Source organism: Thalassophryne amazonica, chromosome 3, assembly GCF_902500255.1.
Source record: "Thalassophryne amazonica chromosome 3, fThaAma1.1, whole genome shotgun sequence".
Classification (NCBI taxonomy): Eukaryota; Metazoa; Chordata; class Actinopteri; order Batrachoidiformes; family Batrachoididae; genus Thalassophryne; species Thalassophryne amazonica.
In genome coordinates this window covers 94,989,055-95,008,380 of record NC_047105.1, presented here as the reverse complement: position 1 = coordinate 95,008,380, position 19,326 = coordinate 94,989,055, and the positions used below count along the sequence as shown (strand labels likewise).

General features: G+C 42.1%; 1 protein-coding gene across 1 annotated transcript in view; it reads left to right on the top strand.

Annotated features, from left to right (window-relative positions):
* Positions 1-19,326, top strand: part of ptpra (protein tyrosine phosphatase receptor type A) — a 120,453-nt gene that overhangs the window by 40,516 nt on the left and 60,611 nt on the right. The window lies entirely within an intron of this gene.

Here is a 19,326-nt window from a genome sequence, read left to right as displayed (position 1 = left end):
CAAAGAAATAGAAGTCACAGATTTCTTCGACGTATCGCAATCATGTCATGTTAATTAATGTAATTAATTTATAATAATAATAATAAATAATAATAATTAATTAGTAATTAATTGATGTTAATATAAATAATTAATCAATAATAGTAATAATGTTTGATTAATTAATTGATTGATTCGTAATGAATTAATTAGTAATTAAAATAAATAAACACTTGAAATATATCAGTCTGTGTGCAATGAATGTATACAAGTTTCACTTTTTGAATGGAATTACTGAAATAAATCAACTTTTTCATTATATTCTAATTATATGACCAGCACCTGTATGTATGTTATGGGCGGCATCTAGTTCTGTTAACCTTATATTTCTTTTTTAAATTCTCCCATTTTTTGCATCCAGCCTTTAGAAATTTCCTTGACAAATAATATCAGTCTATTAGTACATCAGGTTATTTGTTACACATATACATGTATATATTTATATATATTTTCCAACTGACTCCCATTGGTGAAACTTCTCCTCATTTTCTGCCTGAAAGCTTATTAGGAGACAAGCTTGTTCAGGGCTCCCTGTTTGTTTACAAAATACACACTTGTTACAGACCTTGAAATCCAACAGCAGGGATTGATATTATCCAAAGATTTATGAACATATAAATTAACCTGCTTATCCTTTATCAGGATTTTCTCCATTGTGAGAAATAAAAGTGTCTTATCCTAGTGTTCGTGTGTATGTGCATTATAATGGCTCAGTGCACGAGCGAAGTTACGATATTCTTCAGAACGACAATATACGCAACATGCATCCAGCAGCATACACGTTGCTGTCCTAGGCAACTGCCTGTGAAGTTTTTTGACAAGTTATAACTTTCTAAACAGCGTAATTTGTAATGAAAGCCGCTTCATTTGTGCGGCTCTTTCAGCGCCATGTTTGTTTTTTCGGAGACAGCGGTAAGCTCCTCCTACCCCTCCAAAGGGAGTGTGCATCCAGATTCACTCCAAACGGAGGGGTTTGAAGCCCTCCGCCTTGCTCCAAAAAGAGAATTGAGACACCCCTCTGTCTCTCATGCCCGCGCAAAACGGAGGGTAAGGGGAAGGGCCAAGGGGTAGAATTGAGATTCAGCCTTAGTCTCCTGTTCCTAGCATTTTTGCCTTTGTAAGTTAATTTCCCTCCAGACAATACACTTGCCCTCTTCTTTGTAAAGATTGATACTGATGTCTGTTTTCATTTGTCAAAGCTTTTTTGGCCAACATATCCACCTTCTCATTTTCTGGGATACCTTTATACGCTGGAACCCACATCACTGTTGCCTCAGCCCCTTTCCTTGCTACATCCCTAATCACAAAAAGACTTGTAAATGAAGTCTTGCCAACTCCGGAATCTGATATAAACCTGTCCCAATGCTATTGATAGCTGACACAGCGTCAATTCACTGTGCAGTTTTGCACTGCTGGCACTGTATTTTATTAAATGTATTTCAGTAATATCACTGTCTCTGTGTGTGTGTGTGTGTGTGTGTGTGTTTGTTTTGTCCTTTGCCAATCACACATATGATGATGATCAGATAAAATAAAGACAGTGTACTCTTCCTTTTGAAATGTCTGGAAATTTTTTCAGGCAGTTTTACTTCCCAAAAACTTTCAGTTTCATACCTCATGTCATTATGTCATGTCATAATTATTGTATGGCCTTGCCTTACAATATAAAGCGCCTTGGGGCAACTGTTTGTTGTGATTTGGCGCTATATAAAAAAATTGATTGATTGATTGATTCTGTTTGCTACAGGAATTAGCACAGCCTACAGAAATCAGAGGTGAAACATCTCTGTCTGCCTTCTATTATGTTAAGCCCTGGTCAGACCGAATAATGAGCCACGTAGCATGAATTTTTTTGTGCAAGTTGAGTTATTCAAGAAACGTGGGAGAATAGTGGCTCTTAGAGGCAGGTTATTTGGGTAACAAGGCTCATCTCTGAACGTGGTGCTAATTTCATGAAGTTCAAACTTTAGCAGAAATGTTATGGGGCGATTTGTGTACGAGGTACTACGAGGACAAACGAAGATGTTAGAGGCATGTTTGTGGTGAGTATGAGGCTGTTATCCGAGTACCTGGCGGCCTTTTTTTTTTTTTTTGGATGTTTTTTTTAAAGAATTTCAAAGGCTTGGTGGTTCCCTTAAAGGACATGTCGCACATTATTTAACATCTCAGTTAGCAACACAACATCAAAGTATTCATGATTGTCTATCTGTGCACATGCAATAATAATCAGTGGTCACTGGTTGCTAATTATGCCTCTCGCTACAGAGTTAGCAGGTGCGTTTCTGGTAAATGTCGTATTCAGCATTTCTTGGCTTGTGACGTACATTTTAGAAAAAGCAGAAACATCCCAATGGCCGACAGACAGTGAAACGAACGCTGCTGTGTCTGATAACCAAGCTTCTGAGCTTTCATTCGTAAGTGATGGCTTGGATGTACAGAGCAGAGACAACACATTTCACCCCGAAACTCTTAACTTTTTCAGAGTCATTGGATTTTTTAACTTAAGGTGTGGTAATGCTGCTGTCTGTGTCACAGGATGCTGTTTTCCTGCCACCGTGAACATGGACGTGGAATGTCTCCATGACGCTGTTTTTCAGGCTGCCTGAACACGCAGATGTATTTCTTAGAATAGAAAAGTCAGAAGATATTATTTTCAAGAGATAATGGACTTTCTATCTAACATGCCAGAATCGTGAGAAAACTTGAGGAGCTGACAGGGGAGCTACAGTCGGACATTATTCTCTGGCTGGTGAACACGTGTGAGGATTTATCGTTGACCTGGACAATGTTCTCCAGCTTGCAGTCATGCATACGATCCATGTGTGAGGACTTTTTGATGGTGTGGACTTTCAATTTCAGTTCATTTTATTTTCATTTATATAGCGCCAAATCACATCAGAGTTGCCTCACGGTGCTTCAAGTAAGGTCTAACCTTACTAAGCCCCAGAGCAGCAGTGGTAAGGAAAGACTCCCTCTGAGGAAGAAACCTCAAGCAGACCACACTTAAAGGGGTGACCCTCTCCTTGGGCCATGCTACAGACATAAATTACAGAAACAATTCACAAAATGAATATACAGGAAATGCTGTTGGTGCACAGGACAGGAGGGTCTCCAGCACAAATACCACACCCATCTCTGGATGGACCTGCACTTTAAACAGAGAGAAAAAAACTGAATCACCCATCAGAAAGACAAGAAATACAGTATAATTTGTCTGCATTAAACAACAAGAAAAACAGAAGAAATACTAAGGTGATCATCGGCCACTAGTCCTAAGCTTCACTAAAAGACCTAGAAGTTGAGGCCGTGGCACACTCCATTTCCAAATAAAATGAATTAAAAGAGTAAAAAGTGCAGAACTATACTATGCCGGTATGCTAGCCATACAAAAGGGAAAATAAGTGCATCTTAATTCTGGACATGAAAGTCTCCACAGTATCGGACTGTTTCATTGATGCAGGGAGATCATTCCACAGAACAGGGGCACGATAAGAGAAAGCTCTATGACCCGCAGACTTCTTATACACCCTAGGGACACAAAGTAGTCCTGCACCCGCAGAACGCAAAGCCCGGGCCGGTACGTAAGGTTTAATTAGTCAGCGAGGTAGGGAGGTGCCAGTCCGTGAACAATTTTGTAGATTAGTAGCAGAACCTTAAAATCTGATTTCACTGGGACAGGAAGCCAGTGAAGGGATGCCAAAATGGGTGTAATGTGGTTGAACTTTCTGCTTCGTGTCCAAAGTCTGGCTGCAGCATGTTGAACCAGTTGGAGAGCCCTAATGCTGGACTGCGGCAAACCAGAAAAAAGAACTTTGCAGTAGTCCAATCGAGAAGCAATAAACTCACGGATCAGGGTCTCAGCATCAGCCACAGACAGATTGGGATTAATCTTCGCTATATTTCGCAGGTGGAAGAAAGCAGTCCTCATAATATTTATAATGTGGAGGTCAACGGACAATGTAGGATGAAAAATTACCACATGGTTCCTCACTTTGTCAGTGTGATGTATGACACACGAGCCTAGGCTAAGCGTTAACTAGTCAAAGTGATGCCGATGTCTCACTGGACCAAGAACCATAATTTCAGTCTTATCAGAGTATAAAAGTTTTAAGTTTCTAGACATCCAGCTTGTCTGTCTGCTATAAAACATGTAACAGACAAGCACTAAAATCTTTGATTTCAGACTTTACAAATGTTTTTAACTGTTAAGCTTTATTCACTATGCCCACAAAAATATGTTAGCGGTCTAAATGTTATTGGAACTAGCTAAATTTATCGGAGACTAATTGGTCTGCTGATGGTTTTCAAAGTTATCTGGAAAGCTAATCCGCTAATGAAAACATTAGCTTCGATAATCAGCGGTTAGCGTATTAGCGGAACCTTGCCCCCCACTGCTAGGGACACAAAGTAGTCCTGCACCCTGAGAATGCAGAGCCCAGGGCGGTACGTAGGGTTCTAAGCAATGTCTTTTTCAGGGACGTCCCAGCTTATTTCAGCAATACAATGCCAAGCCACATTCTGCACGTGTCACAACAATGTGACTTCGTAGTAAAAGAGTGCGGGTACTAAACTGGCCTGCCTGCAGTCCAGTCCTGTCGCTCATTGAAAATGTGTGGCGCATTATGAAGTGCAAAATACGCCAACAGAGACCTCAGATTGTTGAACAACTGAAGTTGTACATCAAGCAAGAATGGGGAAGAATTCCACCTACAAAGCTTCAACAATTAGTGTCCTCAGTTCCCAAACGCTTAATGAGTGTTGTTAGAAATAAAGGTGATGTAACAGTGGTAAACATACCACTGTCCCAGCTTTTTTAAATATGTTGCAGGCATCCATTTCAAAATGAGCAAATATTTGCACAAAAACAATAAAGTTTATCAGTTTGAACACTAAATATTTTGTCTTTGTGGTGTATTCAACTGAATATAGGTTGAAAAGGATTTGCAAATCATTGTATTGCGTTTTTATTTACATTTCACACAATGTCCCAACTTCAATCAATCAATCAACTTTTTTTTTATATAGCGCCAAATCACAACAAACAGTTGCCCCAAGGCGCTTTATATTGTAAGGCAAGGCCATACAATAATTATGAAAAACCCCAACGGTCAAAACGACCCCCTGTGAGCAAGCACTTGGCTACAGTGGGAAGGAAAAACTCCCTTTTAACAGGAAGAAACCTCCAGCAGAACCAGGCTCAGGGAGGGGCAGTCTTCTGCTGAGACTGGTTGGGGCTGAGGGAAAGAACCAGGAAAAAGACATGCTGTGGAGGGGGGCAGAGATCGATCACTAATGATTAAATGCGGAGTGATGCATACAGAGCAAAAACAGAAAGAAACAGTGCATCATGGGAACCCCCCCCCCACAGTCTACGTCTAAAGCAGCATAACCAAGGGATAGTCCAGGGTCACCTGATCCAGCCCTAACTATAAGCCTTAGCGAAAAGGAAAGTTTTAAGCCTAATCTTAAAAGTAGAGAGGGTATCTGTCTCCCTGATCTGAATTGGGAGCTGGTTCCACAGGAGAGGAGCCTGAAAGCTGAAGGCTCTGCCTCCCATTCTACTCTTACAAACCCTAGGAACTACAAGTAAGCCTGCAGTCTGAGAGCGAAGCGCTCTAATGGGGTAATATGGTACTACGAGGTCCCTAAGATAAGATGGGACCTGATTATTCAAAACCTTATAAGTAAGAAGAAGAATTTTAAATTCTATTCTAGAATTAACAGGAAGCCAATGAAGAGAGGCCAACACGGGTGAGATATGCTCTCTCCTGCTAGTCCCCGTCAGTACTCTAGCTGCAGCATTTTGAATTAACTGAAGGCTTTTTAGGGAACTTTTAGGACAACCTGATAATAATGAATTACAATAGTCCAGCCTAGAGGAAATAAATGCATGAATTAGTTTTTCAGCATCACTCTGAGACAAGACCTTTCTGATTTTAGAGATATTGCGTAAATGCAAAAAGGCAGTCCTACATATTTGTTTAATATGCGCTTTGAATGACATATCCTGATCAAAAATGACTCCAAGATTTCTCACAGTATTACTAGAGGTCAGGGAAATGCCATCCAGAGTAAAGATCTGGTTAGACACCATGCTTCTAAGATTTGTGGGGCCAAGTACAATAACTTCAGTTTTATCTGAGTTTAAAAGCAGGAAATTAGAGGTCATCCATGTCTTTATGTCTGTAAGACAATCCTGCAGTTTAGCTAATTGGTGTGTGTCCTCTGGCTTCATGGATAGATAAAGCTGGGTATCATCTGCGTAACAATGAAAATGTAAGCAATACCGTCTAATAATACTGCCTAAGGGAAGCATGTATAAAGTGAATAAAATTGGTCCTAGCACAGAACCTTGTGGAACTCCATAATTAACTTTAGTCTGTGAAGAAGATTCCCCATTTACATGAACAAACTGTAATCTATTAGACAAATATGATTCAAACCACCGCAGCGCAGTGCCTTTAATACCTATGACATGCTCTAATCTCTGTAATAAAATTTTATGGTCAACAGTATCAAAAGCAGCACTGAGGTCCAACAGAACAAGCACAGAGATAAGTCCACTGTCCGAAGCCATAAGAAGATCATTTGTAACCTTCACTAATGCTGTTTCTGTACTATGATGAATTCTAAAACCTGACTGAACCTCTTCAAATAGACCATTCCTCTGCAGGTGATCAGTTAGCTGTTTTACAACTACCCTCTCAAGAATCTTTGAGAGAAAAGGAAGGTTGGAGATTGGCCTATAATTAGCTAAGATAGCTGGGTCAAGTGATGGCTTTTTAAGTAATGGTTTAATTACTGCCACCTTAAAAGCCTGTGGTACATAGCCAACTAACAAAGATAAGTTGATCATATTTAAGATTGAAGCATTAAATAATGGTAGGACTTCCTTGAGCAGCCTGGCAGGAATGGGGTCTAATAAACATGTTGATGGTTTGGATGAAGTAACTAATGAAAATAACTCAGACAGAACAATCGGAGAGAAAGAGTCTAACCAAATACCGGCATCACTGAAAGCAGCCAAAGATAACGATACATCTTTGGGATGGTTATGAGTAATTTTTTCTCTAATAGTCAAAATTTTGTTAGCAAAGAAAGTCATGAAGTCATTACTAGTTAAAGTTAATGGAATACTCAGCTCAATAGAGCTCTGACTCTTTGTCAGCCTGGCTACAGTGCTGAAAAGAAACCTGGGGTTGTTCTTATTTTCTTCAATTAGTGATGAGTAGAAAGATGTCCTAGCTTTACGGAGGGCTTTTTTATAGAGCAACAAACTCTTTTTCCAGGCTAAGTGAAGATCTTCTAAATTAGTGAGACGCCATTTCCTCTCCAACTTACGGGTTATCTGCTTTAAGCTACGAGTTTGTGAGTTATACCACGGAGTCAGACACTTCTGATTTAAAGCTCTCTTTTTCAGAGGAGCTACAGCATCCAAAGTTGTCTTTAATGAGGATGTAAAACTATTGACGAGATACTCTAACTCCCTTACAGAGTTTAGGTAGCTACTCTGCTCTGTGTTGGTATATGACATTAGAGAACATAAAGAAGGAATCATATCCTTAAACCTAGTTACAGCGCTTTCTGAAAGACTTCTAGTGTAATGAAACTTATTCCCCACTGCAGGGTAGTCCATCAGGGTAAATGTAAATGTTATTAAAAAATGATCAGACAGAAGGGAGTTTTCAGGGAATACTGTTAAGTCTTCTATTTCCATACCATAAGTCAAAACAAGATCTAAGATATGATTAAAGTGGTGGGTGGACTCATTTACTTTTTGAGCAAAGCCAATAGAGTCTAATAATAGATTAAATGCAGTGTTGAGGCTGTCATTCTCAGCATCTGTGTGGATGTTAAAATCGCCCACTATAAGTATCTTATCTGAGCTAAGCACTAAGTCAGACAGAAGGTCTGAAAATTCACAGAGAAACTCACAGTAACGACCAGGTGGACGATAGATAATAACAAATAAAACTGGTTTTTGGGACTTCCAATTTGGATGGAAAAGACTAAGAGACAAGCTTTCAAATGAATTAAAGCTCTGTCTAGGTTTTTGATTAATTAATAAGCTGGAATGGAAGATTGCTACTAATCCTCCGCCCCGGCCCGTACTACGAGCATTCTGACAGTTAGCGTGACTCGGGGGTGTTGACTCATTTAAACTAACATATTCATCCTGCTGTAACCAGGTTTCTGTTAGGCAGAATAAATCAATACGTTGATCAATTATTATATCATTTACCAACAGGGACTTAGAAGAGAGAGACCTAATGTTTAATAGACCACATTTAACTGTTTTAGTCTGTGGTGCAGTTGAAGGTGCTATATTATTTTTTCTTTTTGAATTTTTTTGCTTAAATAGATTTTTGCTGGTTATTGGTGGTCTGGGAGCAGGCACCGTCTCTACGGGGATGGGGTAATGAGGGGATGGCAGGGGGAGAGAAGCTGCAGAGAGGTGTGTAAGACTACAACTCTGCCTCCTGGTCCCAATGCTAGACAGTCACAGTTTGGAGGATCCAAGAAAATTGGCCAGATTTCTAGAAATGAGAGCTGCTCCATCTAAAGTGGGATGGATGCCGTCTCTCCTAACAAGACCAGGTTTTCCCCAGAAGCTTTGCCAATTATCTATGAAGCCCACCTCATTGGGGTTGTAGGACAGCTAAGTAGGGAGGTGCTAGTCCGTGAACACTTTTATAGGTTAGTAACAGAACCATAAAATCTGATCTCACAACATAGTAAATAAATGTCCCAACTACCTGTGTGTTATGTAAATTTGGGGCAAATTTTTTTTTTCTTTGTCAAAAATTAATCACTGCACTAAAGACCAGGCTTAAGAAGACTGAAGTTAAAACAAACAAACAAATGAACTAAAGGGAAAAAAGCAAGTACCTCCACTAGAGTGTCTCTTTTGGATCACTTTTGTCAGTTCCAAGTCCACAAATCAACAGAAGAAAGTTAATTTGTATTTCTAAACATATGCAGGGTGTTTTTTACTCACTTTTTCTCTCTCCCACAATGTTATTCCTCTCTCCTGCAGCATCAATAACAATTGCATGCACTTACAGATACAGATTCTTTGTCATTGTAACCAGTACAACGAAAGTTATGATGCAAGCCTTTCAGTGCAAATATCTACAAATATAAATCTGAGTAAAGCCATGGACACAACCCGCCATACTTGCACGTGCGTGCAGTCTACTTGAAAAAACGTGGGCTAAATTTGGAGATCGTACGTCGTAAGTACTGCCTCAGTACGAATTTAGGAGCACGCAGACACACGCAGACATGCCGTAGAGGTTTTAGCGTATGCAGAACGTTCGCTGCGGTCAGGCTGCGGATTCACCAGCAGTACAGATGACGCACGTTGTGAGTACTGCCTCAGTACGGATTCAAAGCAGCACATTTTCATTCAATTACTGTTGAATTAACCAAATCCGTACGGAGGCAGTAGGCTACTCACCACATACTATGGAATTAAATTGTAGGTATCAGATCTTGAAGATTGATAGACATATATAAATTAGAATTAAGTTGAAATTTAAAAAGCTGATAATCAAGTGTAGTGAATATATTCCTCTATCAGTGTTTCACACCTTGTGTGACTTTTCACTAACAGGCTGGACATGCTCGTGCCGAAAAACACCTGCCGCTCCGGTCCCGCTCATAACACACACATCAAAAGAAAAGCCAACCCCCCCCACACACACTGCTTTATTGTCAACTCTCTTTATCGTTACACTCCTAGAGACGTGCATTGAACGTACTCCCTCCCTCCTCTTGCTACTGCCTCCGTACGTTTTCACTAAAACGTAGTGGCCGTGGCATCCGCAGAAAATGTACGGTAAAAAAAAACGCATGGTGGGTTGTGACCGGTGCTTAAGCCACATGCTGACTTGAAAGGTCATAAACATAAAATTTAACTGAATGAAAGAGGTATATCCGCAGTGCAAAAAAGGCAAATTTTGCAAATTAGTTGATGATGTCATTTAGCAACTTATAGCGACTTTTCGGGCAGCCAATAGTGACTTTCCTTACTGAGGAGTTGGCAGCGATTGGCAGAGGTAAAAAAAAAATATCAAACTTATTTTCATTCAGAGTAGGAGGACGATTATTTTTTTCGTTTATTCAAATGGAAAATCCGTGTGGCTTATCTGCAACACAAATGTTGTTTTACCGAAGAGAGGAAATTTGGTGCGGCACTTCAAAATGAGCCACAAGAGCTACGATGCAAATTTCCAGGCTAAATCACCTCTGCATGCCCGCAATGTCTAGGAATTGAAAAGTCGGCTAGCAGCGTAATGGTCCGTAAATATGGAAGATGTGATGGATGTGGCTAATAAGATTGTGTGTTCTGTTTGGGCCAGGAGTCTGAGGACGTGTTTATACTGTGTGCAGCTGGAGGAAACATGCAGAACACACAGATGCTCCTGCTGCACACAGAGGTACATTTTTTTTTACACATCATGCAAGTTTTATAAGTCCACGGACACTGATCTGTGTGTTACAGTTACATATCAGTTTCCTCCTCCACTTTTTATTAATGTAGACTTTTTTCATGGGAAAAAAGACACTGTGGCTTTGAGTGGAGTTACAGGAATTTACACAAGAATGTGTGGCTTTTTTACTATAAGGAATATTATTGATATTTTACCCTGATTTTTAAAATACTCTACAAGCTTTAGCTGTGGTTTTTGAAAAGTCTTCATGAATTTCATGTAGTTTAATTGTTCTGACTTAATGCATAATTTGGTTTACAATTAAAAGGAAAATCATTCCAGGTCCTACTTCCATGTCATATTCTGTTATTTCAACATGATCATTGATTGTTCAAATGAAAGGTTGAATCTAGGATAATTTAAATATGCACTAATTTTGAGATTTGTTCTTCCAGGAGGAGGTTTCTGGGGCCCCACAAGGCCCTAGACCCCGGCTCCTAGGGGGGCGCCCCCAGACCCCCTGCGAATTTTCCTCAGATTTCACAATTTTTATTTCACGGCTCTGTTCTTTGTTCAGTGAACTGGATGCCATGTGCTCCGCACTGAAGGCGAAAATGACCATTCCGACCATTATTGGCAACAAAGTCCCCCAAAATAAAATTAATGCAAGAACCTGTTTCAGTCAAGTAAATGGAATGTAGTGCATTAATGCTTAATTATCCGGTACTTCAAAATATATAAAATATGTATCCACGCTTCTGCGCCCTTTGTCTCCAGTCACTTTTTTTCTGTGTGCTCCTCGCCAGCATGTCATGGAAGAACAACATAAATGTTTCACGTCACACTAATGTTGTTAATGCACGTTATTATTTGTGCACACACACAGCATGCTCTTTGGTGGAGTTGATGCTGTAAGTGTAGCCATGCTCCACCCTTGCGACGTATCGATGCACATTACGCAAATTGATTTCTTTATGTAATCGATTACATCAACGCATCACCCCAACCCTGCATCTGAGAATCAGTTTTTCCCTCACCCTTAGTTCATACTGTCTGCAATAAAATAAAAGTCCATGTAAGAATTACTGTTTGCTTTTGCATTTTCTGTATCATCCCAAAGTGATTTGATTTTGGGTTTTATTGCAGCTGTTAAAGCCACACAGGGCTGTGCTGAAATCCGAATTAAATACTGGAATGAATGATCTTTGTCCAAAACACAACCAGAAACTGGCAAGTGGTTCAGTTTGTGCTTTTAAGACCCAGTTAATCTGCTGCCAGTAGGGGCAATAATCCCTGGTTTAAACCATTAACTTGTGAACTGGCTGCTTCTGTGTAGTGCTGAAATATTTCTTTAAAAGGAACCCAACAGGCTGGAGTGATTGTTCCTGGGTCAGGACCATGGGATTACACAGACGGATTATCACAGATCAGTTAGTGAGACAACAACCTTGTTTGCTCCAAGGATAACACAAAATAGTGATGGTCATCCAGACAGGCCATCCAGTCTTCTTCATGTTCCCTGAGTCTTTCTCTTATCTGGCTGATACTCTATACCTGCTGACATATTTGAGTGCAGGAATTCAAATATAATTATAATTTGGTTGTGCTTTCAGTGATTGGTAAAGGAAAAGAAGGCAGTGAGACATTGTCCCAATTTTGTCAAAATATAAAAAATTATATAAATTTACAGTGTGAAAGTAGCCAAGTATTGTGACAACAAATATATTCCATTTTACATAAAACATTATATTTGGTCTTTATACCGTATTTTCCACACCATAAGGCGCACCTAAAAGCCTTAAATTTTCACAAAAATCGTCCGTGCGCCCTATAATCCAGTGCGCCTTATGTGCGCACTGAATTCCAAAATCTGTAAAAACGACCGACCTTGTCTTTGACCGTCGGAATATCCCGCTGGACCATTTCCTGCTGACACAAGGGCGTAATACGTAAAGTACATTCGCTAGTAGCGTAGAGTACGTACCCTGGCAGCGATAAACCAATCGGAGAACATTACGTAATACGTAAAGTACGTACGCTGGTAGCGTAGAGTACGTACGCTGCCAGCGATAAACCAATCAGAGAAGAGGGGAAACAAGAAAATGAACTGCGCCAAGTTAAAAAGACCAAATGGAGTTTCCGCAGAAACAAAGCGAAGTGGCCACAGCTAGAAGACCAGCTGTTCAATTCAGACACAGAAGATGAAGACTTCGATGGATTTGTGACAGAACCATAATAAAAAATAATGTGAGTACCATATTGTTAAATACCGGTAGTTCAAAGTTGTTAAAAAGTTCAAATAAACTCACCGTTTTGCTTCCGTGACCTTTTTTTTTTTTTGTAGACTATATGTTTTAGCGTGCGCCTTTTGTAAGGGTTAAGTACCCGCTAATTGAGGCCGCGCCTTATAATCCGGTGCGCCTTATGGTGCAGAAAATACAGTATGTGTGTATATATATATATATATTCGTGGATGGAAATTACACATTTCATTGGTTTAGAGGTTGTTGATTGCATAAAGAAGTGGAACTCTTTGCGGGACAAATTAATCCAGAAAAAAGCCACTGTTCCTGTGGTAAACTGCAAAAAGATGTGACAGAGAAATTTAATCCTCTGGAGTCGTTTGATGCGCATACACATTAAACATCACTTGACCAAATTAAGCTGTCCTCCCATCAAATTACCCACACTTTCAGTTTCAGTTTGAATGTTTGTTGAAAGTGGAGACTTCAACCTCCATACCAGATTTTAAATTTTGTTGACCCAGGAAACCTTGAATAATGATTAGTAATTTTCGGCAGGTTTTTTCATGAATTATTATGTTAATGTGTGAAGCGCCGCTCTGTGCGATTGCTTCGGCCAGCATGCACATGTTTGCGAACAAGAGAGGTTTTCGCACTTTTTTTTCCTCTCTGCTTGTAAAGCCTGGGTCCCATCGAATAACGCATGGGTGTGTCAGCGATTATTGGAAGAATCACCCACGTTTTCATCTATCACGTATCCGCTATGAAGGTGCCTCTATGTGCCTCTCTGTACCCCGCATGTGCCACATAGCAGCCTCTAGTGAGCCACGACCGACCTGGCATTAGAGCCTCGAATGGCTCGCATCAGCCACACTAAGCCATGATAGCACCATGATAACGCCATGTTGGCGCACGTTTAGGCATGATGGGTTTGGTCCAAACCTCCAGTCCTCCCACACCTGGTCCATTTAAACTGTGGGTTTTCAATTCACAGATTCACAGCAGCATTTAAAGATGTCACATATTTTAAATGCAGTCCAAAAATAGACGCTCCAGTACAGTCCCGCGGTTGTGCGCTGTGCGGCAGGCTGCTGTCCACCTGTAATGCACCAGACCAGCCAGAACCGAACCAAGGGCTCCTGGACAGCCACCTCTGTGCTCCTCGCTGGCTCGTCGGCGAGGAGCCAGATCACACACCGTGATCCCATTTCAAACTTTGTGTTCATCCGTTTATTTCTGCAAAATCGCTCTTTTGCGCACGTGCTGCTCTTATCCATTCCTGGACAACCACATCTGTGCTCCCACCCTGCGGAGGAAACTCATCTCGACCGCTTGTACTCACAATCTTGTTCTTTCGGTCATGAGCCAAATCTCATGACCATAAGTGAGGGTCGGAACGTAGATCGATCGGTAAATCAAGATCTTTGCCCCCCTGCTCAGCTCTCTCTTCACCACGACTGTCCGATACAGCGGCCGCATTACTGCAGACGCTGCACCGATCCGTCTGTCGATCTCCTACTCAATCCGTCCCTCTCTCATGAACAAGACCCTGAGATACTAAAACTCTTCCACTTGAGGCAAGGACAGTCCACCGACCTAAAGAGGAAAAAGCGCCTTTTTTCTGGTCAAGAACCATGGCCTCGGTTTTGGAGGTGCTAATTTTCATCCCGGACACTTCACACTCAGCTGCAAACCGCTCCTTTGCATGCTGAAGGTCCTGATTTGACGAGTCCAACAGAACCACATCGTCCGCAAACACCAGAGACGAGATTCTGTGGTTCCCAAACCGGACCCCCTCTACACCCTGACTGTGGCTTGAAATTCTGTCCATAAAGGTAATGAACAGAACCGGTAACAAAGGGCAGCCCTGGCGGAGACCGATGTGCACTGAAAAAAGGCTTGACTTACTACAGGCAATGCAAACCAAGCTCCTGCTGTGGTTGTACAGGGACCAGATAGCTCTTAACAAAGTACCCCGGACCTCATACTCCCGGAGCACCCCCCACAGGGCGACTTGAGGGACACGGTTGAACGCCTTCTCCAGATCCACAAAACACATGTGGACTGGTTGGGCGAACTCCCATGAACCCTCGAGCACCCGATGGAGGGTGTAGAGCTGGTCCGCCGCAACCAAGACGAAAACCACACTGCTCCTCCTGAATCTGAGGTTCGACTATTGGTCGAATTCTCCTGGAAGAGACCTTACGAGGGAGGCTGAGGAGTGTGATCCCCCTGTAGTTGGAACACACTCTCCGGTCCCCCTTCTTAAACAGAGGGACCACCACCCCGGTCTGCCAATCCAGAGGCACTGTCCCCGACCGCCATGCGATGTTGCAGAGACGTGTCAGCCAAGACAGTCCCACACCATTCAGAGACTTAAGGTACTCTGGATGGATTGGGTGATGGATGAGTCCGCCTCTGAGTCCCCAGTCTCTGCTTCCTCTTTGGAAGACATGACAATGGGATTGAGGAGATCCTCGAAGTATTCCTTCCACTGCCCGACAACATCCCCAGTCAGGGTCAACAGCTCCCCACCAGCACTCTAGACAGTGTTGGTGGAGAGCTGCTTCCGCCTCCGAAGGCGTCGGACAGTTTGCCAAAATTTCTTCGAGGCCGACCCATAGTCTTCCTCCATGGCCTCCCCAATCTTCTCCCAGACCTGAGTTTTTGCCTCTGCGACCACACAGGCTGCAACACGCTTGGCCTGCCGGTACCCGCCAGCTTCCTCCGGAGTTCCACCTGCTAACAAAAACAAGTAGGACTCCTTCTTCGGCTTGACGGCATCCCTTACTTCCGGCGTCCACCACCGGGTTCGGGGATGCTGCCACGACAGGCACCAGAGACCCTGCGACCACAGCTGCTAGCGGCTGCATCGACAATGGAGGTGGAGAACATGGTTCACTCGGACTCCATGTCTCCAACCTCCCCCAGGATCTGGGACACGCTCTCCCGGAGGTGGGAGTTGAAGACCTTGCGAACAGAGGGTTCCACCAGTCATTCTTAGCAGACCCTCATGATACTTTTGGGCCTGCCAGGTCTGACGGCTTCCCCCCGTCCCAGCGGATCCAACTCACTACCAGGTGGTGATCGGTCGACAGCTCAGCCCCTCTCTTCACCCGAGTGTCCGAGACACGTGGCCGAAGGTCAGATGATACGACTACGAAGTTGATCATCGACCTCTGGCTCATGGTGTCCTGGGGACTTGTGCACTTATGGACACCCTTGTGCTCGAACATGGTGTTCATGATGGACAAACTGTGGATAGCACAGAAGTCCAACAACTGAACACCACTCGGGTTCAGATTGGGGAGGCCGTGCTTCCTGATCACCCCCCTCCATGTTTCAGTGTTGCCTCCCACGTGGGCATTGAAGAACAATGGAGTCCCCAGTCAGAGCACTATCTAGTACCCCTCCCAGGGACTCCAAGAAGGTCGGGTACTCTGCACTGCCGCTCAGCACGGAGGCCGAGACAACGGTGAGAGACCTGTCCCCAACCTGAAGGCATAGGGACGTGACTCTCTCGTTCATCGGGGTGAACTCCAACACATGGCGACTGAGCTGGGGAGCAATGAGCAATGCTACCCCCACCCGCCGCCTCTCCCCGTGGGCAAGGTTGGAAAAAGAAGCACCAGCCGTTTAGTGCAAAACGCACAGCCAGTGTACGAAGCGCTGATCTGTCGCTGTGTCCAGCACGCGTGCGCAAACAAGAGATTTTCTCACTCTTTCTTCTCTCAGTTTATAACAATTACAGTTTCAAACAAAACTTTGTTGTTCAAAAAAATGCTTGAACCATTTTCTGCATTTTAATGTAATAATTGCATATAACTTTGTTTATATACAAATTTGTACATATGTTTTTGACATTTTTCAATTTATATTTGCGATTTAAGTTATAAAAATGGTTTGTTACACATATTTGTGATTTTCAAAGTAAAAAAGCAAACTTTTTCCTATTCGGATTTTAGTTTTTTGTGTATAATTAGGTTTATTGTTTTAATGCAGTATGTCAGAATGAAAACAAAACTGTAAAGTCACACAGGTAAGGTTGTGCTGAAAAAATGACACCAAACAGGCAAGGTAAACTGTTTTTTAAAGGTAAATTATGAGGGTAAAACCAAAAGTCGTCAAAAACGCCCAGTTATACCCAGGTACCATACCCAGAGGGTTAAAAGGGTCACACGCACGTCAGAATAATTGCACGGCTACCGAGTTAGAGCTGGAGAAACAAAAATCAGGCTTTAGGATTTTAAGGTATCACTCCGCATCGGGCTTAGAAAAAAGAGTGACTCGACCAGTTGTAATTTTTTAATGCACATAATGCCTAGTGCTTATTTTAGACAGGTGTTTGACCCAGTCATTAAATGAGGCAGGCCCCCCATTCAAGGTCAGGCATTTTATCAAGGAAATACGTAAGACTAATTGGTGCTGGGGATTCCTTGTAGATTTTTTTGGCACCTCCTGACTGTAACTAACCCGTTACAAGCATTTAACTGATTTTGTCCATTTTATACATATAGTGGATTTTGTTTGTTTTAGACATATAACAGATTTCGATTATAACGGACAAAATTCGCTGGTCCACCTGAATCCATTATATGCAGGTTTTACTCTCGTAACAAAAGTGTAACCTCAAATCAAATGGTCCAGCAAAACATCTTACAGTACAATATATGGCTTTATATTCTATATCATTTGATGTAATGCATAGGTCATGAATAATCTTTAAAAAGTTAAAAAAGACATTAATATTTGATGTTCCCAGCTTTTGCTGCTGTCTTGAAAACTTGCATACAGTATCTTTAATCTAGTGAGGCAGAGAGCTGCTTTCACGCGCAAGGGTTTTTCCTCTCTCCCGAAGCGTTTGTCAGAGTGTAAATGTAAACTTGATTTTTTTTTTTTTCTTCATTGAACACTTTTGAATTTGATTACATTGCTTGACATTTGCATTGAATAAAGTTACTAGCTCGGTCAGTGTTTTGTGTGTATGAGTGTGTTGTTTATAATAAATGTACTTTCACAATCAAATTACCGTAGGCAGTGTTGCTATTTGCCAAACATCCCATTCGTGAAATCTTACACTAATTCATATAAAACTTCAACTTTTGTAATGAGTTTGTTCACCTGTGGCCATTGGCAGTAAACTCACATGTACAGGTGTACTATAAATGTGCCAATGCTGTGTTGAAACACGAATCACTGGAAGTGGTATAATGTCAAGTTTAACTGCAACAACAAACAACAAGGAACAAACATGGGGACAAAAAAGTAAACAGGATGGCGCTGTTTTACTGTCTTGAGAAATCACACCGGTGTTGCAGATCAAATGGTCCCCCCTAAAAATCCGTCTGCCCTGCCTTCACTGTGCATGTGTCATTTCGGACCACAGCAGCGCATCTGAGACTGACTCTCGACACCCAAAGCGATCAAAGGGATTAATGTGATTATTAACCATCAGATGACAAAGTAAAAGCTCTTAAATCATTCTAAAGTCAGTCTTAAGCAGAAATGAAGCCATTTTAAGCAGAAAGCGAGGCCATAATTGGCGAGTTGTTACTGGCGCTCTGAAATGACGTAGGCGCAGCTGCAGCTGTGGTGCTCTGATCGCTTCCTCTGTCTCTAATTATGAAATAATGCTGAATTTATGTGGAAGTAATTGTTGTACAAAAGCTTGAGATATCTGTCGCTGAGATACAAGGTCTGTGAGAAAAGTATCTGTCCTTTTTTATTTTATGCAAAAAATATATGGATTTGATTCATATGTTTTTACGTCAGCCAAGCTTGAACCTTCATGCGCATGCGTGAGTTTTTCCACGCCTGTCGGTTGCGTCATTCGTCTGTGGGCAGGCTTTGAGTGAGCACTGGTCCACCCCTCTTGTCGTCGTTTCATTGCAAGGAAATGGTGGAATGATTTGGGCTTTTTTTCCATCAGAATTGTTTCAGAAACTGTTAGAGACAGGCAGCTGGAAACCATTCGAAAAATTTATCTGGCTTTCGGTGAAAATTTTATGGGCTTCACAGAGAATAAGGAGTGTTACTACAGCTTTAAAGACTGCCCACAATGGTGCACGGCGTGCCGCGCTCCGAGCCGCCATCGAGAGGCAGAAACCACCACATCATTTCTAAACGGATTGCTGTGTGGAGCCGGGACCGTCGTGTGCAATTTCTATGGTTATCACAAGAGCTGGACATCAGCCATTTTCCAGCAGATTTCACTTTTAACAAGAGATTTTGTCATGGAAAGCCGCGCCGAGGCTTCGCGCGTCACGACCGATTCGCTGCTGAAGCGAGACAAAGAACACCTCCGTTTCGGAGTGTTAAAGGACAAGTTGGGACATGCCTATCTCGGCTTTCAGTGCTTACCAGTCGAGTGAGTATAAGAGAAATTGCGGAGAGCTGGGCTTGTCAACTTTGTTGTCCAACTTGTCTCCCCCCCCCCCCCCCCCCCAAGCTGCGTGCTTTTCAGAATCCATGTTCTGACTACATGCAGCCATATTGTGACATGCTGCCCCAGCCCTAAAATAAAACAGACAATCTTTACATTGAAGAAGATGAACTCAGAGTTATTTTTTAAATGTCTCAGAATCGATATCAAAATATTTGTTGATTGT